This window comes from Salvelinus alpinus, chromosome 26, assembly GCF_045679555.1.
Source record: "Salvelinus alpinus chromosome 26, SLU_Salpinus.1, whole genome shotgun sequence".
Classification (NCBI taxonomy): Eukaryota; Metazoa; Chordata; class Actinopteri; order Salmoniformes; family Salmonidae; genus Salvelinus; species Salvelinus alpinus.
Window position 1 is genome coordinate 26,102,303 of NC_092111.1, and position 23,187 is coordinate 26,125,489.

At 44.3% G+C, this 23,187-nt stretch overlaps 1 long non-coding RNA gene across 1 annotated transcript in view; it reads right to left on the bottom strand.

Moving 5' to 3' along the window:
• Positions 1-22,852, bottom strand: part of LOC139555066 (uncharacterized) — a 172,342-nt gene extending 149,490 nt beyond the window's left edge. Inside the window, exon 1 of the long non-coding RNA XR_011670936.1 lies at positions 22,687-22,852. This is a non-coding gene — a long non-coding RNA (uncharacterized lncRNA). The remainder of the gene's footprint in view (positions 1-22,686) is intronic.
• Positions 22,853-23,187: the final 335 nt, after the last annotated feature.

Below are 23,187 nucleotides of genomic sequence, written 5' to 3' on the forward strand. Positions count from 1 at the left end.
TTTTTGGTTACTACATGATTCCATATCTGTTATTTCATAGTTTTTATGTCTTCACTATTATTCTACAATGTAGACAATAGTAAAAATAAAGAAAAACCCTGGAATGAGTAGGTGTGTCCAAACTTTTGACTGGTACTGTACGTCTGACAAGTCTAATGGTATCTGCTGAAACATGAGGTTACCGTGGGACTCTGTCCAAACTAACGCCTGTCTGTGTGTCTGTTACACCCCCACCATGTCCCCCGGGGTATAGGATAGTTCTCTGGAAAGCCTTTGTACAGTCGCTGGCTTGACCTCGGGAGTGTGTGTGTGTGTGTGTGTGTGTGTGTGTGTGTGTGTGTGTGTGTGTGTGTGTGTGTGTGTGTGTGTGTGTGTGTGTGTGTGTGTGTGTGTGTGTGTGTGTGTGTGTGTGTGTGTGGACGTGCTGATGAGGACAAATGTGGACCCTCTACTGTTGACTCTCCCTCTAACATCTCTCCAAAGACACAGACTTTAGATAAGCCTGTGTCACAGGTGTCACACACACACATGTCGACATAGGATCAGGGCTGTTAGCCCCACAAGAGAGGCCCCACCAGCACGGTCAGACATGGTCAGACATGACCCTTGCTTTTTCCACAGACATTACATACATGTAACACACACATCATCGCCGATCACTCGAGTATGAGTATGAGTATGTTGGAGAGTTCTACATGCAAACTTGCTCTCTCACCATGGTCATACACACAAACAAAAGTCCAGGACACCCTCCAATGAAAACATACTTCCAGGCACAAATACATATTCATGCACGCATAAACACACACACAGCTACAGTACCAGTCAAAAGTTTGGACACACCTACTCATTCAAGGTTTTTTATTTTATGACTATTTTCTACATTGTAGAATAATAGTGAAGACATCAAAACAATGAAATAACACATATGGAATCATGTAGTAACCATAAAAGGTTTAAACAAATCAAAATATATTTTAGATTTTAGATTCTTCAAAGTAGCCACCCTTTGCCTTGATCACAGCTTTGCACACTCTTGGCATTCTCTCAACCAGGGCAAGAGCAGCTCAAATAAACTAAGAGAAACAGCAGTCCATCCGTACTTTAAGACATGAAGGTCAGAAAATTTGAACGTTTCTTCAAGTGCAGTCGCAAAAACCATTAAGCGCTATGATGAAACTGGCACTCATGAGGTTCGTCACAGGAAAGGAAGACCCAGAGTTACCTCTGCTGCAGAGGATACGCTCATTAGAGTTACCAGCCTCGGAAATTGCAGCTCAAATAAATGCTTCACATAGTTCAAGTAACAGACACATCTCAAAATCAACTGTTCAGAGGAGACTGCATGAAACAGACACATCTCAATGACAACTGTTCAGAGGAGATTGCGTGAATCAGGCCTTCATGGTCGAATTGATGCAAAGAAACCACTACTAAAGGACCGCAATAAGAAGAAGAGACTTGCTTGGGCAAAGAAACACGAGCAATGGACATTAGACTGGTGGAAATCTGTCCTTTGGTTTGATGGGTTCAAATGTGAGATTTTTGGTTCCAACCGCTGTGTCTTTGTAAGACGCAGAGCAGGTGAACGGATGATCTCCGCTTCGAGGCAAGCAACACTGAGGCATGCATGAGAGCATCAGCTGTTCCGGACGACTGTGTGATCACGCTCTCCGTAGCCGACGTGAGTAAGACCTTTAAACAGGTCAACATACACAAGGCTGCGGGGCCAGGCGGATTACCAGGACGTGTGCTCCGGGCATGTGCTGACCAACTGGCAGGTGTCTTCACTGACATTTTCAACATGTCCCTGATTGAGTCTGTAATACCAACATGTTTCATGCAGACCACCATAGGCCCTGTGCCCAAGAACACTAAGGTAACCTGCCTAAATGACTACAGACCCGTAGCACTCACGTCCGTAGCCATGGAGTGCTTTGAAAGGCTGGTAATGACTCACATCAACACCATTATCCCAGAAACCCTAGACCCACTCCAATTTGCAAACAGCCCAAACAGATTCACAGATGATGCAATCTCTATTGCACTCCACACTGCCCTTTCCCACCTGGACAAAAGGAACACTTATGTGAGAATGCTATTCATTGACTACAGCTCAGCGCTCAACACCATAGTACCCTCAAAGCTCATCACTAAGCTAAGGATCCTGGGACTAAACACCTCCCTCTGCAACTGGATCCTGGACTTCCTGACGGGCCGCCCCCAGGTGGTGAGGGTAGGTAGCAACACATCTGCCACGCTGATCCTCAACACTGGAGCGCCCCAGGGGTGCGAGCTCAGTCCCCTCCTGTACTCACCCACGACTGCATGGCCAGGCACGACTCCAACACCATCATTAAGTTTGCAGACGACACAACAGTGGGAGGCCTGATCAACAACGAGACAGCCTATAGGGAGGAGGTCAGAGACCTGGCCGGGTGGTGCCAGAATAACAACCTTTCCCTAAACATAACCAAGACTAAAAAGATTATTGTGGACTACAGGAAAAGGAGGACTGAGTACGCCCCCATTCTAATCGACGAGGCTGTAGTGGAGCAGGTTCAGAGCTTCAAGTTCCTTGGTGTCCACATCACCAACAAACTAGAATGGCCCAAACACACCAAGACAGTCGTGAAGAGGGCACGACAAAGGCTATTCCCCCTCAGGAAACTAAAAAGATTTGGCATGGGTCCTGAGATCCTCAAAAGGTTCTACAGCTGCAACATCGAGAGCATCCTGACTGGTTGCATCACTGCCTGGTACGGCAATTGCTCGGCCTCCGACCGCAAGGCACTACAGAGGGTAGTGCGTACGGCCCAGTACATCACTGGGACTAAGCTGCCTGCCATCCAGGAACTCTACACCAGGCGGTGTCAGAGGAAGGCCCTACAAATTGTCAAAGACCCCAGCCACCCCAGTCATAGACTGTTCTCTCTACTACCGCATGGCAAGCGGTAACGGAGTGCCAAGTCTAGAACAAAAAGGCTTCTCAACTATTTTTACCCCCAAGCCATAAGACTCCTGAACAGGTAATCAAATGGCTACCCGGACTATCTGCATTGTGTGCCCCCCGAACAGCTCTATTACGTTAACTATACATTCATGTATATATGAACAGACTACCTCAATTGGCCCGACCAACCAGTGCTCCTGCACATTGGCTAACCGGGCTATCTGCATTGTGTCCCGCCACCCACCACCCGCCAACTCCTCTTTACGCTACTGCTACTCTCTGTTCATCATATATGCATAGTCACTTTAACTTCTTATGGCTGGGGGGCAGTATTGAGTAGCATGGATGAATAAGGTGCCCAGAGTAAACTGCCTGCTACTCAGGCCCAGAAGTGAAGATATGCATATTATTAGTAGATTTGGATGGAAAACACTCTGAAGTTTCTAAAACTGTTTGAATGGTGTCTGTGAGTATAACAGAACTCATATGGCAGGCAAAAACCTGACAAAAAATCCAACCAGGAAGTGGGAAATCTGAGGTTTGTAGGTTTTCAAGTCTTTGCCTATCCATTTGGTCCGATTGCACTATTTGGTCCGATTGCACTTCCTAAGGCTTCCACTAGATGTCAACAGTCTTTAGAACCTTGTTTCAGGCTTCTACTGTGAAGGGGGAGAGAACAAGAGCTGTTTCAATCAGGTGTCTGGCAGAATGCCATGAGCTCAGTCAGGCGTGCGCCCGTGAGAGTTAGCTGCGTTCCTTTTCCTTTCTAAAGACAAAGGAATTGTCCGGTTGAAACATTATTGAAGATTTATGATAAAAACATCCTAAAGATTGATTCTATACATCGTTTGACATGTTTCTACGAACTGTAATATAACTTTTTTTACTTTTCGTCTAAACTAAGCGATCGCGCATTGAGCATTTGGATTACTGGGCTAAACGCACGAACTAAAAGGAAGTATTTGGACATAAATGATGGACTTTATCGAACAAAACAAACATTTATTGTGGAACTGGCATTCCTGGGAGTGCATTCTGATGAAGATCATCAACGGTAAGTGAATATTTATAATGCTATTTCTGACTTCTGTTGACTCCACAACATGGTGGGTATCTGTATGGCTTGTTTTGGTCTCTGAGCGCTGTACTCAGATTATTGCATGGTGTGCTTTTTCCGTAAAGCTGTTTTGAAATCTGACACAGCGGTTGCATTAAGGAGAAGTTTATCTATAATTCCATGCATAACACTTGTATCTTTTATCAATGTTTATTATGAGTATTTCTGTAATTTGATGTGGCTCTCTGCAAAATCACCAGATGTTTTGGAAGCAAAACATTACTGAACATAACATGCCAATGTAAACTGAGATTTTTGGATATAAATATGAACTTTATCGAACAAAACATTTACATTTACATTTAACAGACGCTCTTATCCAGAGCGACTTACAAATTGGAAAGTTCATACATATTCATCCTGGTCCCCCCGTGGGGAATGAACCCACAACCCTGGCATTGCACGCGCCATGCTCTACCAACTGAGCCACACGGGACTACATGTATTGTATACATGTATTGTGTAACATGAAGTCCTATGAGTGTCATCTGATGAAGATCATCAAAGGTTAGTGATTAATTTTATCTCTATTTCTGATTTTTGTGACTCCTCTCTTTGGCTGGAAAAATGGCTGTGTTTTTCTGTGACTAGGTGCTGACCTAACATAATCGCATGGTATGCTTTCGTCGTAAAGCCTTTTTGAAATCGGACACTGTGGTGGGATTAACAACAAGTTTATCTTTAAAATGGTGTATAATACTTGTATGTTTGAGGAATTTTAATTATGAGATTTCTGTTGTTTGAATTTGGCGCCCTTGCACTTTCACTGGCTGTTGTCATATTGATCCCGTTAACGGGATTTCAGCCATAAGAAGTTTAACCATATCTACATGTACATACTACCTCAATCAGCCTGACTAACCGGTGTCTGTATGTAGCCTCGCTACTTTTATAGCCTCGCTACTGTATATAGCCTCGCTACTGTTTTCACTGTCTTTTTAATGTTGTTTTTATTTCTTTACTTACCTATTGTTCACCTAATACCTTTTTTGCACTATTGGTTAGAGCCTGTAAGTAAGCATTTCATTGTAAGGTCTACACCTGTTGTACTCGGCGCACATGACAAATAATCTTTGATTTGATTTGATTTGTGTGGTTCCCACCGTGAAGTATGGAGGAGGAGGTGTGATGTGTGGGGGTGCATTGTTGGTGACACTGTCTGTGATTTATTTAGAATTCAAGGCTTTACTTAACCAGCATGGCTACCACAGCATTCTGCAGCGATACGCCCTCCCATCTGGTTTGCGCTTAGTGGGACTATCATTTGTTTTTCAACGGGACAATGACCCAACACACCTCTAGGCTGTGTAAGGGCTATTGGATCAGGAAGGAGAGTGATGGAGTGCTGCATCAGATGACCTGGCCTCCACAATCCCCCGACTTCAACCAAATTGAGATGGTTTGGGATGAGTTTGACTGCAGCGTGAAGGAAAAGCAGCCAACAAGTGCTCAGCATATGTGGGAACTCCTTCAAGACTGTTGGAAAAGCATTACAGGTGAGGCTAGTTGAGAGAATTCCAAGAGTGTGCAAACCAGTCATCAAGGCAAAAGGTGGCTACTTTGAAGAATCTCAAATCTCAAATATATTTAAATACACACACAGATTCCATATATGATTTAAGATTGAAAGTGGGGCAGTGAAGGATATGAGATGGAAATGACTGCACTGCTCAAACTGAATAGAGCTTATTTTCAACACACACGCGCACACACACACACACGCACAGAGAGAGGCTTCACAGTAGAGTTCAATTATTAAAATCAGTCCAAAAGGCGAGGCAGCAGCGGGTGGAGCAGAAATCAGCTCAAACAAGTCATTCTAGAGCACCAGCCGATGAGAGGAGACATAATTAGAGGGAAAAAATGAATGAAGCCTTTTAATAAAGGGCACAATCTGTCATTCAATTTTCAGCCAAACGGCAGCCTTATTTTCTATAGCATACATCTTTATTGGAAATGATAAGTGAACAGCTGTAACTATTGCAGATTGTAACTTAAACTTTAAAACCACATGAACCTTTGATGTGCTTTGTATTTGATGTGTCTGTACCCTCTTGCCATGCACTCATGTCAAATGTCAACCCACACACACAACCCTGACGAAGCATGGGTGGTAAGACTCAATAATTAAACAAGGCAACAGTAAACATGTCGTCCCCCACGATTGATGCAGCGCCTCCCCTTGGGCCAATTGAGGTATCGCGTGTGACTAACACATTTCAGTTAATTACTAAAGCTCCCACCTCGGGCCAATCAGTGTACTTTTGTAAATGACAGGTCTCTATGGCAAGATACATCATTCACCCAAGTTTCGTCCAAATCGGGCCAGTGCTGTCTGAGATATCACGTGTGACGAACGTATAAACAGACGGAGACAGATCCACAGTCCGATCCCCAATTTCACTGTGGGGGACAATAATTGTAAGATCCAAATAAATGTAAGTTCCAATAATTAAATAATAATATCAGTGTCCTATTAACCTTATGAACAAAAATATGATCATTCAGTACAGGGAGAAAAAGCTATTTTCATCCTGACCCGCATCTAATCAACTAATCTGATTATACTGCTGTTTAAAGTGTAATCCTGCTAAATTGAATAATACAAAGGAATGCAGATCATGATGCGTATCTCTGATGGAGTTCTGTGCAATCGTTTTGTGTCATCATTAGCATGGTTGGGTAGGTTACTTTCTAAATATAATCTGTTACAGTAACTACTTACCTGTCTAAATTGTAATCAGTAACATAACTTTTGGATTACCCAAACTCAGTAACGTAATCTGATTACTTTCACTTACTTTTGGATTACTTTCCCATTAAGAGGCATTAGAAGAATACAAAAATAATTCATCTTGTAGTGAGAACCGCTCAGGTGAAACAAAATTAAACTAGCGCCTTTTTTCAATGCTGAATTGTGTCATAATGTATAATTTTTTCCTAAAACATCCCTTCTTAAAAGTAATCCAAGAAGTAATCATCTAGTTTTTCAAAAGTATCTGTAATCTGATTACAATATTTTTTCTGGTAACTTAACTGATTACTAACGTAATCAGTTACTCCCCAACCTTGATCATTAGGATAATACAGTATTGTGTACTGTTATTTGTAAATGTATTCTGCTTTTATTGGATGAAGCTCACTTGGAAAAGAGATGTCTCAATGTGACTTTCCTGTTTAAATAAAGCTAGTTCACCTGATTCACCCAGGCTTTTGACTCCTTGAACCAAGACAAATTGGAGAAATAGAGGAGGACAGGACTTTGAACTCTGAACTTTACCATTTAAAGAAAAAGACGAGCGTGGACACTGGATACACTTTGTTTTTTCCTAGGACTCTGTGACTTTGGATTTCTACACTGTGTAAACAAAAGGGAAAGTTCACATAACTCCACTACTGTATAAGCCACAACAGCTATTAGAACAGACCAATAGCTTGATTGGAGTATAGTTTAAGCGTAATGCTTTTACAAGGTATTAGAAAACCATGCCTTATTTATAGGCTTAAAAATCAACAACAACAATGCCAAAGCACCTGAATCCCAAAGCTGGAACAGTGGAGATTGAGCAATGTTACTATTGACAGCCTAACCATTATTGGAGGCAGTACACACAGTACACACCAGACTGATACACAGAACACACCGCCAGAGTTCCCATAGGACTACTGTGGCACAGATATATGTTGTCTATGCAGCTGACCAGTCCTCCTCAGCTGAAAGGCTAACTGAGTTTCAGGAACAAATCTAATAATGTCTCCCTCGGGAGAGGAGGGTTGTCTAGTCCTCCCTGTACGGAGTATCTACTCTGATGAAATATCCATACCAGGACCTTGTTCTGGACCTGGGTGCATCATCCTTATCACTCCCAGTCCAGCCACACCACACATGACGAGCAAGGGGGGCCCTGGTCTAAACCTCCGTGGCCCCCTCAGGCCCTGCCTAGTGAGGTTTCCTCTGCTCTGGGAGCCCCAGGTGCTAGCTTCCCGCTAGCATCAGGGTCACTCTGTTCTAGGTAGACAAATATCTATCCAGGAAGACAGATGCCAGCCAGCCTGCCAGAAAGACAGACAGACAGACAGACAGACCACTACTCGAACACAATGTTGTTCATCCTGAGCAAGCTTTAACTGGGAAGTGTGTGTGTGTGTGTGTGTGTGTGTGTGTGTTAGGTTAGATTGTTGGGTTAAGGTTAGGGTTAGGGTTAAGGTACGGGTTAGTACGGGTTAGGATTAGGGTTAGGGGTTAAGGAAAATAGGATTTTGAATGGGACTGAATTGTATTTCCCCACAAGGTTAGCTGCGAAAGACTGTGTGTACATGTGTGTGTACATGTGTGTGTACGTCTCAGTATGTGAGGGCCCTGACCTCCAGCGCTTGGCCGTGTCCCAGTTTCTGTGAGACACAGTCAGTTACCTGGCAGAGTCTCCAGGCTGAAGTATGTGGTCAGCATGGGGCTTCAGGTAACAGACTCAACACTCAACATAAACCACAACCACTGTCTAAAGTATGTAATACAACACAACGCCTTGTTTGCTAGGTGGTCATAGTACAATAGGTTTGGGCGATATTACAATAGAACCGTCTATCGGCGATGATTGACCGCCATCGGTGACGACATTGTGATGTGACAGACAACTGGCGCCGCGCATTAAAGAGCACACGAGTGACATTCTCGAGTAATTGGACTTTTCCTATTTGCTATAGCCTATTTCAATAAATATGTTATATATAGAACGCAAAAGAGAGGAATGTATACTAGACAGAGTGGAGAATTCCACCAAAGCAGCGCAAAATGTCCAGCTTTCTCTCTGTTGTATGCATGGGTCTAATAGCCTAAACTGTAAACCTACTCCTTTTCCAAATATATATCATCCTTAACTAGCTTGTATCTAGCTGTTAAAAAAAAACATAGGCTACATTCCCTTCTCTCTCTCCATTTGATATTTTATGCATGGCTTTCTCCCGATCAAACAATGAATGTAGCCTAACGGAATTCCATCTAAAAATGGAAGGTAGCCAGGGGACTAATAATGAGACAGCAAACAATATCAATAGCCTATAGAAACATCTAATGACAAGTTGAATCAATTGAAGCTTATTAAGAAAGAAATGTTACATGAGGGCCTGAAAATCCCTCCATGTGAGATTGAAAACCAAATGCTCCATCCTCCTACTGGGCCTACCATAAAATCTTTAATACAAGTTAAAGTTATGAACAGTAGCTTTGTTTCCCAGATATTCTAAAAGCCTAAGGTGTCCCAAAGTTGCCGCTTTCAAAAAGAACAAGAAAGAAAGTGCGAGTCTATAGGCCGAGGCACAGGCTATTCTCAATCACAGCAAAATGACTGATCGAGAGATTGAACAAACAATATTTTCTGAGTTCATAATTACGATAGGACAAAGGTTGACATCACCCAATCCTATAGTACAATCATATGAATGGACTCAATACTGCAGCTTTGCTATAATGGGGAAATGTGCATACAATCAAAAAAAAACAGTCAATTAATGCAAGTGGTGGCTGGCGAAGCCTTTATTAGTCATACTTCAGCAGACTACCTTGACAGCCTGAGCCACACACACACACACACACACACACACACACACACACACACACACACACACACACACACACACACACACACACACACACACACACACACACACACACACACACACACACACACACACACACACACACACACACAAGCTCACAGCCATATGAGAGGTGGCAGCAGGGCTAGCTGCTAGCTGAGCTAATGGCATGTCATGTAGAATTACCAGACATCAGTGAGCACCGGAGCTAAACAGCCTGTGACACCACCAGCAAGACAGAAAAAATTAAAAACAGATTTTCAGTCAAAAGAAGATTGCTAGAGTCGTTGCCAAGGCTTTGAGGGTGATTGGCTGTGAGTGGCTGATGAGCAGTTCTACTGTTGTTAATGTCGTCATGGCGACAGTGTAAGTAGGGTGAGGGTTAGTGCAGCATCTGTTGGAAAAGTGACCTGGGCCTGGGGTCTGTTTAGTTCAGGATGGAACGTTACAGAACCTTCATAGAAATGTATTATTAGAACAGATATGACTGTCTGTAAGGTAGAATAGCAAAGGGTGTATTCATTAAGCCTGCATTTCTATCTGCATTCTGCAAAGTTTTGAACGTTTCACCTCACTGAATACACCCCTGTATTCCAATAATCTCCCACAATGACTTTCTTCCTCGCCCAGCCCAGCCCAGCCCTTGGACTGTTGGCCAAAGCCAATTGATTTTAGCTTTACTACCAAAAACAGTCAGTAGGGCTTTCCATAATGCTCATAGTACAGACTGGCAGTGTCCACATCACATAATGACTGAATCACTGGCCTTGACATACAAAGCCAAATTACAAAGAGACTCAAAGAGGTATGCACTGCCCAGAGTTTTCTTACTGCAGCTGTAGTGATAGATGGTGTCCACATTTCTAATTCATTTGCAATTGAGGCATAGAGCTTGATCTAGACAATATATGGTGTGGAATAAGCACTAGTCTCAAGTGCTCTTTAATACATCTGATGTTACTTGTAATGTGTCACCATCCTCAGTACAGTGAGTACAGGCCAATGCCAATACAGTGAAGACAGGCCAATGCCAATACAGTGAAGACAGGCCAATGCCAATACAGTGAAGACAGGCCAATGCCAATACAGTGAAGACAGGCCAATGCCAATACAGTGAAGACAGGCCAATGCCAATACAGTGAAGACAGGCCAATGCCAATACAGTGAAGACAGGCCAATGCCAATACAATGAAGACAGGCCAATGCCAATACAGTGAAGACAGGCCAATGCCAATACAGTGAAGACAGGCCAATGCCAATACAGTGAAGACAGGCCAATGCCAATACAATGAAGACAGGCCAATGCCAATACAGTGAAGACAGGCCAATGCCAATACAGTGAAGACAGGCCAATGCCAATACAATGAAGACAGGCCAATGCCAATACAGTGAAGACAGGCCAATGCCAATACAGTGAAGACAGGCCAATGCCAATACAGTGAAGACAGGCCAATGCCAATACAGTGAAGACAGGCCAATGCCAATACAGTGAAGACAGGCCAATGCCAATACAATGAAGACAGGCCAATGCCAATACAGTGAAGACAGGCCAATGCCAATACAGTGAAGACAGGCCAATGCCAATACAGTGAAGACAGGCCAATGCCAATACAGTGAAGACAGACAGTACAGAAAAAAGTATTGTTCTTCGGCTGTCCTCATAGGAGAACTCTTTAAGGTTCCAGGTAGAACCCTTTTTGGTTTCAGGTAGAACTTTTTGGGGTTCCATGTAGAACCCTCTGTGGAAACGGTTCTACATGCAACCCAAAAGGGTTCTACCTGGAACCAAAAAGGGTTCATCAAAGGGTTCTCCAATGGGGACAGCCGAAGAACCCTTTTAGGTTCTAGATAGCACTTTTTTTCTAAGAGAGTACTGACCAATGCCAACACAGTGAAGACAGACCATTGCCAATACATCTTGAACAATGCCTATGTGATTTATAGTTCCTATATTTGTACCTTTGGCTGGGCCTCCAGATATAGACTTCTTGTGGAGTGACTGAGTGGAAGAAAAGAAAGGGGGATATAGAGAGGAGTGACTAGTGGAAGAAAAGAAAGGGGGATATAGAGGAGTGACTAGTGGGAGGAAAGAAAGGGGGATATAGAGAGGAGTGACTAGTGGAAGAAAAGAAAGAGGGATATAGAGGAGTGACTAGTGGGAGGAAAGAAAGGGGGATATAGAGAGGAGTGACTAGTGGAAGAAAAGAAAGGGGGATATAGAGAGGAGTGACTAGTGGGAGGAAAGAAAGGGGGATATAGAGAGGAGTGACTAGTGGGAGGAAAGAAAGGGGGATATAGAGAGGAGTGACTAGTGGGAGGAAAGAAAGGGGGATATAGAGAGGAGTGACTAGTGGAAGAAAAGAAAGGGGGATATAGAGAGGAGTGACTAGTGGGAGGAAAGAAAGGGGGATATAGAGGAGTGACTAGTGGGAGGAAAGAAAGGGGGATATAGAGAGGAGTGACTAGTGGAAGAAAAGAAAGGGGGATATAGAGAGGAGTGACTAGTGGGAGGAAAGAAAGGGGGATATAGAGAGGAGTGACTAGTGGAAGAAAAGAAAGAGGGATATAGAGGAGTGACTAGTGGGAGGAAAGAAAGGGGGATATAGAGAGGAGTGACTAGTGGAAGAAAAGAAAGGGGGATATAGAGGAGTGACTAGTGGGAGGAAAGAAAGGGGGATATAGAGAGGAGTGACTAGTGGAAGAAAAGAAAGGGGGATATAGAGAGGAGTGACTAGTGGAAGAAAAGAAAGGGGGATATAGAGAGGAGTGACTAGTGGGAGGAAAGAAAGGGGGATATAGAGGAGTGACTAGTGGGAGGAAAGAAAGGGGGATATAGAGGAGTGACTAGTGGGAGGAAAGAAAGGGGGATATAGAGAGGAGTGACTAGTGGGAGGGAAGAAAGGGGGATATAGAGGAGTGACTAGTGGGAGGAAAGAAAGGGGGATATAGAGGAGTGACTAGTGGGAGGAAAGAAAGGGGGATATAGAGAGGAGTGACTAGTGGGAGGGAAGAAAGGGGGATATAGAGAGGAGTGACTAGTGGGAGGGAGGAAAGGGGGATATAGTGGTATGCCTGTCTTGCAGCATTAGGTCACTAGAGAAGCTCTCTGAGAAATCTTTTAGTGAAATGACTTTCGCTGGATAGCTCAGTTGAGTGCCACTCTCCCAAACTGGCCCTCCTAGATAGCTAGCTTCAATGACAACACTCCTGAGGAGTGCAAGTGCAGGAGACGAGACAGAAATGGGACAGCCAGTCTCTCCATAGCTCATGTCTTATCGACACAACCAATGTTTTACTAAACCGACTGCCAGTGCCTGTCATTTCCAAAGTGCCTCTTCCATTGTCAAAACCACACAGCAGCAGCCAAATTAAAAACCCAGGCCGTCAGCCATCTAGCTGTTCAGAACTCAGGCCTCATCCCAAGGAAATTACTTCAGACCGGCTGATACTGTTTTAAGTAGTGGCTGTGGTAAAGTTACACACACACACACACACACACACACACAGCCCTGCACGCACATACACACACTCGCGGGCACACAGAAACTTCTTTCCATATGACACACCATCAGCTGACAACAACAACGTGTAGTAACACTACCGTGGAGTCCAGTACACGTGACATCATTAAGAACAGGTGATAGGAGAAGGGCTCGTATCGTGCCAAACATAACAGTAGCCAGGCTGGGTTTCACTATTCCATGGATTGTTTGTATCAGTTCCGTTTTCCTGTTATTGAATTCCTTTGTCGATGCATATCCTCCGAGCACTGCCTCATTGTTGATACCCCCTAGGTCCTATCGGACCCGCTTGACAGGGGCCAGGGCTCTCTCTCTATGCCACCCTTTTCCATCCGTTTGTTTGTGTGTGTGTGTATGTGTATGTTTGTGTGTGTGTGTGTGTGTGTGTGTGTGTGTGTGTGTGTGTGTGTGTGTGTGTGTGTGTGTGTGTGTGTGTGTGTGTGTGTGTGTGTGTGTGCGTGCGTGCGTATATGTGTGTGTGAAGGCAGGCGGGCGTGCACACTTGGTCCTGTCCATGTACCCTCTGGGGATCCACCCCTGTGAGAAAGCATTCCTCTGCTTGATGACATCACCGGCACTGCACATCTCTCCTCTCTTCCTCTTCTCCTCCTTTCACCTTTCTGTCTTCTTCTTGATCCTATACTCTCTTCTCCTCCTTTCACCTTTCTGTCTTCTTCTTGATCCTACACTCTCTTCTCCTCCTCTCACCTTTCTGTCTTCTTCTTGATCCTACACTCTCTTCTCCTCCTTTCACCTTTCTGTCTTCCTCTTGATCCTACACTCTCTTCTCCTCCTTTCACCTTTCTGTCTTCTTCTTGATCCTACACTCTCTTCTCCTCCTCTCACCTTTCTGTCTTCCTCTTGATCCTACACTCTCTTCTCCTCCTTTCACCTTTCTGTCTTCTTATTGATCCTACACTCTCTTCTCCTCCTCTCACCTTTCTGTCTTCCTCTTGATCCTACACTCTCTTCTCCTCCTTTCACCTTTCTGTCTTCTTCTTGATCCTACACTCTCTTCTCCTCCTCTCACCTTTCTGTCTTCTTCTTGATCCTACACTCTCTTCTCCTCCTTTCACCTTTCTGTCTTCTTCTTGATCCTACACTCTCTTCTCCTCCTTTCACCTTTCTGTCTTCTTCTTGATCCTACACTTTCTTCTCCTCCTTTCACCTTTCTGTCTTCTTCTTGATCCTACACTCTCTTCTCCTCCTTTCACCTTTCTGTCTTCTTCTTGATCCTACACTCTCTTCTCCTCCTTTCACATTTCTGTCTTCTTCTTGATCCTACACTCTCTTCTCCTCCTTTCACCTTTCTGTCTTCTTCTTGATCCTACACTCTCTTCTCCTCCTCTCACCTTTCTGTCTTCCTCTTGATCCTACACTCTCTTCTCCTCCTTTCACCTTTCTGTCTTCTTGATCCTAAACTCTCTTCTCCTCCTTTCACCTTTCTGTCTTCTTCTTGATCCTACACTCTCTTCTCCTCCTTTCACCTTTCTGTCTTCTTCTTGATCCTACACTCTCTCCTCCTCCTCTCACCTTTCTGTCTTCCTCTTGATCCTACACTCTCTTCTCCTCCTTTCACCTTTCTGTCTTCTTCTTGATCCTACACTCTCTTCTCCTCCTTTCACCTTTCTGTCTTCTTCTTGATCCTACACTCTCTTCTCCTCCTTCTTCTACCTTTTCTCCTTCTCCCTCTCCTACTCTCCTTCCTCCTCCCCCTTCTTCTCCCCTCCTCCTCTACCCTGTTCCCTCTCTCTGCATGTCCCATACTGTTTATTAGGTTTGCCATGTTGTCACAGCCACACAAGGTGTCTGCCAGTCAGTGTACAAAACAACCTGTTATCCTGCCCCTGATAAGAGTGTATCTAAGACAATATCTACAATATCTAATCCTGGTGGGGACAGGCTACGGTACTAGTGTGTGTGTGTGTGTGTGTGTGTGTGTGTGTGTGTGTGTGTGTGTGTGTGTGTGTGTGTGTGTGTGTGTGTGTGTGTGTGTGTGTGTGTGTGTGTGTGTGTGTGTGTGTGTGTTGCGGCAGGTAGGGGGACAGAACGACAGAAGAGGAGGGAAAATGATGGATGCAGCTCTTTGGGGGTCCAACTTATCTGTCCAATGCATCCGGGGCACCAGCTCAATGGCTCCAGAGACCTTCTGTTTATCCTGTTCAAGACCTTGCAGAGACGACAGTGGCTACAATATGACAATTCAGCCAAAGCTAATGTGCTATCTGTCTTGCGATAGTGTTTTATGTCATATATCATTATGTCATAGAACATCGACATTAATGCACGGTTACAGCTAGTTGACTGAGGGAGAACCATTGGGGAAAACTAGATACAAAGTAGCTGTATTGTGTTACGCAAACTAAAATGCCTCAAGCCTGGTGTGCTTCTTTCCCTTCATGCTTTAATGACTTTACACCTAATCCATAATATCAACAACAAAGAGCAGTCTCACTACCTCCTTTCCCAAAGTGAAATACACTTCACAGTCAGACTAATCCTCATTACACAAGCATTAGACAGAGACAGGAGGAAGAGGCTGGACCATTGTTCCTATAAGCAAAGCAATACTATTCGAAGGGAGAAGATCAACCATAAAACAAGGCTTTGATGTCGAGACAGTGGGCTAAAAATAGGAGGGCAGTCAGATCGCTCAGTCAGGCTTCTCAGTTGTTCTCTCTCCCTCTCTGTGTGTGTGTGTGTGTGTGTGTGTGTGTGTGTGTGTGTGTGTGTGTGTGTGTGTGTGTGTGTGTGTGTGTGTGTGTGTGTGTGTGTGTGTGTGTGTGTGTGTGTGTGTGTGTGTGTGTGTGTGTGTGTACAGTATACATGTGTAGCTCCCTTATTAGATAAAGGAGCTATAGCCCCTCGAAGCCTCATGTTACTTCTGTTGTCAACATCTCCCACTTAATCATGCTACAGAGGGAACATTATCAAATATAAATCAAGGTACAGAGATGAAAGGGAGAAATATGGATTAACATTACATTTCAGATGTAATTTAAAGCTCACGTCTATAGTATAACTTAAAGATCACATACTGTGGTACTGTCTCCCTCCCTCCCTCCCTCCCTCCCTCCCTCCCTCCCTCCCTCCCTCCCTCCCTCCCTCTCTCTCGCTCTCTTTCTCTCTCTCTCTTGCTCTGTCTGTCTGTTGCTCTCTCTCGCTCTCTTTCTCTCTCACTCTCTCCGTCCCTCTCTCTCTCTCTTTCTCTCTTGCTCTCTCACTCTCTCCCTCCCTCGCTCTCTCTCTCTCCCTCTCTCTCTCTCACTCTCTCTCTCTCTTTCTCTCTCTGTCTGTTGCTCTCTCTCTCTCTTTCTCTCTTGCTCTCTCCCTCCCTCTCTCGCTCTCTCTCTCTCCCTCTCTCTCTCACTCTCTCCCTCTGTCTCTCTTGCTCTCAATTAAATGTCCATGTACAATTTAAGGGGTTTTATTGGCATGGGAAACACATGTTTACATTGCCAAAGCAAGTGAAATAGATAATAAACATAAGTGAAAAAAACAATAAAAAAAATTAAGAGTACACATTATACTCACAAAAGTTCCAAAAGAATCAAGACATGTCAAATGTAATATTATGTCTATATAGAGTGTTGTAATGATGTGCAAATAGTTGAAGTACAAAAAGGAAAATAAATAAACATAAATATAGGTTGTATTTACAATGGTGTTTGTTCTTCACTGGTTGCCCTTTTCTTGTGGCAACAGGTCACAAATCTTGCTGCTGTGATGGCACACTGGTATTTCACCCAGTAGATATGGGAGTTTAACAACATTTGATTTGTTTTCAAATTCTTTGTGGATCTGTGTAATCTGAGGGAAATATGTCTCTCTAATATGGTCATACATTTGGCAGGAGGTTAGGAAGTGCAGCTCAGTTGCCACCTCATTTTGTGGGCAGTGTGCACATTGCCTGTCTTCTCTTGAGAGCCATGTCTGCCTACGGCGGCCTTTCTCAATAGCAAGGATATGCTCACTGAGTCTGTACATAGTCAAAGATTTCCTTACGTTTGGGTCAGTCACAGTGGTCAGGTATTCTGCCACTGTTTACTCTCTGTTTAGGGCCAAATAGCATTCTAGTTTGCTCTGTTTTTTTGTAAATTCTTTCCAATGTGTCAAGTAATTACCTTTTTTGGAACACCATTATTTTTGACTCACTGAGATTTACTGTCAGGGCCCAGGTCTGTCAGAATCTGTGCAGAAGATCTAGGTGCTGCTGTCTCTCTCTTTTTTGCTCTCTCACTTACTCACTATCTCCCTCCCCCTCCCCCCCCCCCCCCTCTCTCTCTTGCTCTGTCTCTGCAAATGGTATGATATTGGAGCCAATGATTCTATGAGATGAGGTTACTAAAAGGACCAAGCCCAGGCATGTTCAAGGTTGTTGCAGTGGCTGGTAAGCTACAGTATTGCTGTCACTATTATTAACACTGAGTAACTAACTACGCATTTGTAGCCTACTCACTTCTAACTGCCCATGGGTGGAGTACTCAACAGATGTGAGCTGAGTCAAATGGCAACCATTCCAGTGGACTTTGCTCCTTCTACAGCTTCACCATTATATTGATAAGCCAGATGAGAACACCCTGTATGTCACTCCCCTGGGCATTCCCTCTAGGAAACTATACTGCCATTATGGATCTTTCCTCACAGTGAACTCTACAGCACAGTTTCCCCAAAGTTTGCACATGGTCATTGAAGCATGTCGGGGCTCATTGATCCAGCAGTGTGACACAGGCAGCTTCCCAGTCCGTGTCACTCCCTGCCAACCCATTCACAGTAACGCTGAGCCATTCAGGATTCCGCCCATTGATTCTCTACACCCCATTGATTCTCTATACCCCATTGATGACATTTTTGTGTGTGGGGAGGCAGATCAGTGAAGCCAATGAATGAAAGAGGTCCTAATGCAGAACGTATCTCACATAGAATTATCACAAATAATCAAAAATGATGTTTTGTATAACATATATTAAAAGGTGGGTAGCTTTAAAGACACGGGGTTGTAATGTAGCCTTACCAGACTAAAGTATCTAAATCAATGAAAGAGTGGAATTACCAGTCTGGATCTGCGGTATGTTACCATACAAAGACATGGAGAAGGACAGGTTCACAATCAATAGCTGTATTCTACTGTAGTTTGAATGCAAGGTATTTTCATGTGGCACTACAAATCAAATCCCATGCGCCGAATACAACGGGTGTAGATCTTACAAGCCCTTAACCAACAACGCCGTTTTAAGAAAAATAAGACTGGTTACCTTGGACATAATGTCCCTCCAGTCCTACTGGCTGAAAACGAGAGCTTTTAATTCAATCATTCCATAAAGGCATCCCTGCGACCTCAAAGGAGTGTGTGTGTGTGTGTGTGTGTGTGTGTGTGTGTGTGTGTGTGTGTGTGTGTGTGTGTGTGTGTGTGTGTGTGTGTGTGTGTGTGTGTGTGTGTGTGTGTGTGTGTGTGTGTGTGTCGTTGTCTCGTCAAGCCTACTGGAGATACTGACCTTTCCTCCTGGGAGGAATCTAATGTCCGTGTGTGCCTGTATGCTGAGAGCAGAGAGAGGAATGTTTTATCTGCTTTCAAAATAGAAAAAAGCTCTCAACTGCTGCATTAAAAAGCCTGTTGGTCTGTCTGAAACGCAGTGCCCACTGAGGTACAGCCCGGTGAATATAGCTAGATGAAAGGATAAGCAAAAAAGGTCTGAAAACTGCATCGCTCTCTCTTTTACTCTTTCTCTCTTCCTATCTCCTTTCTCTCTCTCACTCCCTCTCTCCTCCCCTTCTCTCCCTCTTTCCTCCCCTCTCTCTCTCTTCCTCCCCCCTCCCCCCTTCTCTCCCCCTCTTAGTAAAGTACAGTACAGGCTCGGTATGGTTTCATGGCTTTGTATCAAAAAGGACATGGCTACCCCCAGGGCTGGCCTCCATCCCCAGGACTATCCTGTTAGAATCAAGGGCTCCATCCCCAGGACTATACTGTTAGAATCAAGGGCTCCATCCCCAGGACTATCCTGTTAGAATCAAGGGCTCCATCCCCAGGACTATACTGTTAGAATCAAGGGCTCCATCCCCAGGACTATCCTGTTAGAATCAAGTGCTCCATCCCCAGGACTATCCTGTTAGAATCAAGGACTTCATCCCCAGGACCATCCTGTTAGAATCAAGGGCTCCATCCCCAGGACCATCCTGTTAGAATCAAGGGCTCCATCCCCAGGACCATCCTTTTAGAATCAAGGGCTTCATCCAGAGGACCATCCTGTTAGAATCAAGGGCTCCATCCCCAGGACTATCCTGTTAGAATCAAGGGCTCCATCCCCAGGACTATACTGTTAGAATCAAGGGCTCCATCCCCAGGACTATAGTGTTAGAATCAAGGGCTTCATCCCAGGACCATCCTGTTAGAATCAAGGGCTCCATCCCCAGGACTATCCTGTTAGAATCAAGGGCTCCATCCCCAGGACTATCCTGTTAGAATCAAGGGCTCCATCCCCAGGACTATAGTGTTAGAATCAAGGGCTCCATCCCCAGGACTATACTGTTAGAATCAAGGGCTCCATCCCCAGGACTATAGTGTTAGAATCAAGGGCACCATCTCCAGGACCATCCTGTTAGAATCAAGGGCTCCATCTCCAGGACCATCCTTTTAGAATCAAGGGCTCCATCCCCAGGACCATCCTGTTAGAATCAAGGGCTCCATAAAAAATGGCACCCAATTCCCTTTATTGTGCACTCCTTCTGACCCAGAGCCAACCAAGGCCTTTTATCTGATTCCACAGAGAAAGAGGCTACACAGGACCAAGGAATGTACATTGTGAAAGAAACTACAGTATAAAAGAGAAGAAGGAAAGAGAGAGAGAGAGAGAGAGAGAGAGAGAGAGAGAGAGAGAGAGAGAGAGAGGAGGGGAACAAAACACAATGTTTGATTGATTTGCTATGTAGTAGCCGAGCAACGTGGCACACACACACACACCTCTGAGGGAGTGTGCCAGTACTAGGGTCTGGATGGGCCTGTCTATCCCTGTTCTAGCTGCAAAAGGTTGAAACCAGGTAGTGTGTGTGTGGGTTCTGTGAATACACACACACGTTTTGAAGAGAGTGCCAGTCCTTGGTCATTGACTGGGTTCATCCCCTTGCTTTGCACACACACAGCCCGTTCCTTCCTGCTGGTATAGGGGTGTGGCCCACCTTATATCGCTCTCTCAGTCAACCATGAAAGCCTACCTAGCCAATACCTGGAAACTCCTCTGTAAGGTAGGGCACTTCAAAACCCAGCCCACAGTTTTTCTTGTTTTTCCTATTTTTTAACACATGCATAGTATTGTAAATGTGTATGCTGGAGAGGGTGTGTGTGAGCATGTAAAGGAACATGAGATAGAGTGCAAAAGAAAAGGAAGCCTTGAGAGCACTGCAGAGATTCAGCCAGCCAGGACAGGAGAAGCAGGTGTGTTTGTGCTGGTGTGAAGGTGCGCGTACAGGAGACTCTGACAAATGAGCTGAGATGGAGAAAATGGCTCGTGATTAGGACACATTGGCTGCTAATTGTCTCTCATTAGCATTTAAAAGTAAGTAAGGTGTGTGCGTGCGTGCGTGCGTGCGTGTGTATGTGTGGCAAACAGGATCAAAGGGAAGCGCAGGGAGAAATGGCAGCACCCTAATTCACTGTCACATGATTAGCTCCCTGCACAACGGATAGGGTCACGTTCATTAGCTCCCAGTTGGAACAAATATTTTGCAAGGTTTTTAGAAAGGCAATTCATTTCAAATGATGGTGCTACTGCTCTCTGTTATTTTGCTTGGAAGGACAGGAGTTTTTCCGGACCAAATGACTACAGGATATCTACTTGTAGTAAATACCTAGAGGCCAGGGGGTTTTCCTAGTCAGGTCACATGGTTAGGAAATACTCCAGGCCCTATAGTCAATACCATTCAGATATACATGTATATATATAATATAATGCATTCATAAACATCTCAAAAGTTTTTGACAAATGAATGTACCTCTTACCTGGACCTGCATCATTCACATAGAAGAGTGACAAGTGCTATAGAAATAGAATAATATCATATCTCTATGGATACGTGGTATACACGCATTCACCACCATCAGGTGAACTGAACTGGTAGAGCGACCATACAGTTTAATCATGTGGTGCCTTGAAGTGTTTCACACTCACTGGGCAGCCAGACAACAAACACAAACCTAACCCAACTCAAACTACACTACCAAAAAGAAAAGGTAAATAAAGAAGCAATGTCCCATGGCCTGCAGAGTACAGGTTCAAATGTGGGTAATATACAAAACCTCTCCACTAACTCTCACCTTTTATTACATAAAGAAACAGCATCAAGACATGGTGTGCTGTGTCATGTACAGTGAACATTAAAGAGAGGGTGCCGTTCAATGGGATTGCAAAGTTACTGTAACATGTTTCAATGAGCCGATGTAACATGTCGAAACATTGTAACACACGTTGTGTCTGGCCACCGTCAATTTCCAGATACTGGACACAATGTAACCATGTTATAACTGTGTAGTGATTGAGGAATGTAGCTGTTGTAGGCTATCTATCCTCTCTAAATAATACGGAGGACAGTTATGTAGCCTTTACAAATCTTACTATGCATAGTGCAATTCCTGACTGTAAACAGAATATAAATAGCTTGCAATCACAGCCCGGGATCCCTACAGTCCCGTTATATAATCACCAAAGCTAGGAGTGACATCACGCCACGCGCAGTCGAGCAACCACTAGCCGCACACATCGGACCCAATGTCCTTTACCAACCAGCCAGCGTCAATGAAAAGTCGACGGTAGCCCGCGTAGTAACATTTACACTCTCCCTCGGGAATGAAGGGCATGTCATATAGATGTATATATTTTTGTAATTGTACCGGTTCAATTAAGTAGGCTAAGGTACGTTGGTTTGCACTGTCTTTGAAGAATAAAAAGCACTTCCGCGATGGAATTAAACTGAAATGTCTCCCGCTATCAAACCCTTGTCAAATGCTGGAGTGGACATACGGCCACGTACGCACGTACCACAACCATTGCATAGTGGACGGTTAGCCTACTATAAATACGTCTTACTTTATGCAATATACAATCTTTCTGGGTGGAGTGGCGCAGTTAGTGAGCTTGCCCTACACACCAACCCGCCTGTGAAAAACACTCCTTGCTCTATTTCAATTCCGCGAAACCAACGCTCACTTATGTCGCACTAAACAGTTAGCTTGCATTTTTATTTCGAAATGACAAGTGCATGATTGTAAACCACAAACAACCTTCTATCCTCCGGGCACAAAAAAAAATAGGTCAGAGTGCGAAGTAAACATTTCCAAAGCTTTTGGAAATAAACCAGCGCTCTCTTTGCGCGTAGCTACCTTTCCTAGTTCCAGTTCCAGCCATTTTTTCTACCGCAACAGCTCAGCAAAGTGTAGTGACAACAAGGTAGAACCAGACAGCGACAGTATCGGGCAGTGGCAGTATAAAATGAATTGAGCTAGTACTTACTGTAAGGTGTAATGGTCTGGTAAGAGTATGTCTCTTCTTGTTGCCAGGGCTCCCTGTTCCTGCGCTGACGATGGAATCGTTTGCCCTCTACTCGGAATGATGTCTGCAGCGCGGAGCTAATAGCTGTACTGCTCTATGCCCCCACCTTCAGAGATCTCTCGAGAGTGAGATAGAGAGGGAGAGGCGAGAGAGGCAGAGAGTGGGAGATAGCGTAGTGTGTGTATGTATGTGTGCGCGCGCGCGCGCGTGCGTGCGTGTGTGTAATACAAATATGGAGCAGTTGGCAGTCTTAGTAGTAACTCAGGGTTTGTACTGTGATCTGTACAGAATTTAGAAAAATGGAAACGAACAACTGACAGGCAAATTCAGTCCACAAATAGTGAATCACTAGACTAACACTTCAACATGTCAATGGAATTGAGTCTTTCCATCTCATATGTATGTGCTTCGACAAGAACTCAGAGAAGAAAGAATCATACCATTTTCAATGTAGCCAGTATA